Source organism: Vicugna pacos, chromosome 23 (genome assembly GCF_048564905.1).
Source record: "Vicugna pacos chromosome 23, VicPac4, whole genome shotgun sequence".
NCBI lineage: Eukaryota > Metazoa > Chordata > Mammalia > Artiodactyla > Camelidae > Vicugna > Vicugna pacos.
Window position 1 is genome coordinate 2557202 of NC_133009.1, and position 2966 is coordinate 2560167.

Here is a 2966-nt window from a genome sequence, read left to right on the forward strand (position 1 = left end):
CTGGCCACCCTAAACTCTACCTTGCACAGTTTGGCAGCAGCATGATCAAAGACTAGAGAAGTCAGCAGAGACACCCGCCTCCCGCCCGCCCCGTGGAAAAATATACATTCCAATATTTATGTAATAATTTAGTTAGAATAAGTCTTCTGCATTTGTGCAAATAAATTAAACGGAACAATTTTCTTTTCCCCGTAAAGAAAGAAACAGCAACGCAATTTAGAAACTGGCCGGCCGTTAAAAAAAGAGCCCATTTCGCCCCTGACAAACCCAGCCAAGACAGGGCCCCTTGGCCAGGCTCGCGAGTCTTTGCGGAGAGTGGACCTTACCCTGATGACGATGGCGTTTTGTGGTTAAAGTGACTTGGGCGCGCCCCGAGAACAGGGTCTGGTCCCACACGTTCACACTGGGAGTGGAGTGGGAGGGGGAACACCAGAAACAGACCACATCCTCGGGGAGACGGGCTCCAGAAGTAGCAGTTCGGACGAGGGACATTTACAAGCACGGAGTGCACAATAGTTTTGTTATTTACAAATACACAGCAGTCCTTCAAGTTTTCAAGTTTCATAAAAAGGAGTTGGAGGGGAAGGGACAAAAGAAACAACCCAACGAACCAAACAAAAAGGGGAAAAAAAACATGGAAAGAAACAAAAACAAAACCCAGATTAACAACACAACTATATCGCTCCGAAGACAACAGAGAGTTGACAGGGTCACACACGTTTGTAGTACGTACAGCAATTACAGAGGTGGCGACGCGGGGGCGGGGCCCACGTGGGCGGGGCTCGGCCGCACCCGCGCCCACGTGCGCAAGAGCTTGCGCGCACGCGCACACGCACCGCCACGCACGCCCAGACGCGCACCCCACGCTCGCACGCACGTCCACACATACAGACACCCCCGCCGGGCAGCAGGCGAAGGGAGGCGGGTATCATCAGTCCGCGTCCTCCTCTATGTAATAATCAGGGGCGGTACCATCAAAGAGGCCGGGGTCGAGGGACTTCCGCTGCTTCCCTCTGGCGAAGACGCGCGAGATGGAGCCGAATCCCATCTTCTCTTTCTTCTTTTTCCGTTTTTGGTCTTCAAGATCCTCTAGTGACTGTACAATGGGGTTGTGCAGGTTCTTCTGAACCGGGCCGGGACTGTCGCCGTTGCAGAGTGAGTGCGTCCGGTGTCGAGGGGAGTTGATGTCGCTTGGCGTGGACGACCGGTCGCCTTCAGCCGCAGAGGCGTCGGAGATGACAGAGGGCTGCCGGGAGTGGCAGGGGCTCACCCTGACCGCTTGCCGGTCTGCGGGGTGAGGGGGGTGCGAGTGGTAGAGAGTCTGCTGGCTCTGCCGGATGGCCGCGGTCAGCGGGAGGTCCGCCTGCACCACCCACTCCTGGTTGCCGTTCAGCACCGTCTCGCCAGGCATGGCGAGTGAATGCCGCTTGGGGACGTCCTTGGTCAGCGTGGCTAAGGACTGCTTGGCCATGGCCAGCTCGGCCTCCAGCTCCTTCATCCGGTTGTCCTTGAGGTCCAGCTGGGAGCGCAGCGCCGTGGCGTGGTCCGTGGCCTCCTTGGCTTGGCGCCGCAGCTCCCACTTCTCGCGCTCCAGCAGGTCCTTCTCTTTGGCCAGGGCTTTGACGGCGTCCTCGCTTTCCTTGAGGTGCTGCTCGTAGTTGCGGATGAAGTCCCGGAGCTGCTCCTCGCGGCTCTCCAGCGTGGCGTACAGCTGCTGCATCTGGCTCACCAGGCGCGTCTTCTCACCCTTCAGGCGCTTGCGGTCGGCTTTCATGGCCTGCAATGCTTCTTTGGCTCTGGCTAGCTCCTGCTCCTTCTGGGCCAGCTGGACCCTGAGCTCGGTGGCCGAGAGGACCTCGGAGGACTTGCCACCCTGGGACCCCTCCAGGTCCTTCATCAACATCTCCTTCATCTGCCGGAGAAGGTGAACTTCTTCCTGGAGTCGAGACACTTCCTCCCGCAGAAGCGCCGGCTGGCTGCAGTCGCCATCCGCTCGAACTGAGGGTGCCCCGGCGCGGGGCCGATCGCCAGGCGCCGCCGCGTCCGCACCTGGCTCGCAGGCTGCGGGTCCCGGGGGGCGCGCCGGCCCGGCCCCCGCCCCGCAGGAAGGCGCCGGCTCGCCCTGTGCGGCGAGCTGGCGGACGCGCTCCCAGGTGCCAGTCTGCCGCCCGCATGCCGCGTGCCCGGGGGGCGCTGCCTGTGGCGGCGCGGGGGGGCTCCCACGGCGGGCGCCGGGCTCACAACCCCCGCAGCCGCCGCCGCATCGGGGCGCAGCCGAGCACCGCCCCCGCCGCCCGCCCGGCCGCCCGCCCGCGCGCGCCGGACCAGGGCTCTCCGTCCGGCCGGACGCCGGGCCGTCCGCGGCCGCCGCACGCGAGGAATTCGGCCTCGGACCTGAAACTTTATTTCATAGTTTTCATTCCATGCCAGAGCATGTATATTAAAAAGAGAAAAAAAGGTACATATTACTAATGTAATTAGTAAGCTAAATTTATATAACAGAATAATATACATAATATTACAGATTTCAAATTATACAGTATAATAAACAACATATATACATTTTTGTATAAATAAAATCACATATAATAAATAGCTATGTGCATCATTGTATATATCAAATTCCATACCCTGAAAATAGAGACTTTGGCTTTGTTTTTTCAAATTTCATGAATATCAAAAAAATAGAATATATATACTATGCCTTAAAGAAAACTTCAGTAAATTTTAAAAGTTAGAAATATCACCTTTTCTAGTCAAAATAAAATAAAAATTGAAATTAACAGAATCAAAAAGGTAATAGGACCTTTAAGTATAAATCAATAAATTTCGCATACAAAAATAACTATTCAACTCTTGGGTCAAAATGGAAGAAGAAACTGGTTTTGTGAAGTTTCTAAAAATTATTTTATGTTTTAAAATAATTAAATATAGTGCCTATCAAATGTGGCTTTGAAAGTGCTTAA

The 2966-nt window shown here is 54.9% G+C and overlaps 1 pseudogene; it reads right to left on the reverse strand.

Moving 5' to 3' along the window:
- Nucleotides 1–911: 911 nt before the first annotated feature.
- On the reverse strand, nt 912–2331 carry LOC140688590 (kazrin pseudogene; annotated as a pseudogene).
- Between the last annotated feature and the right edge of the window lie 635 nt (nt 2332–2966).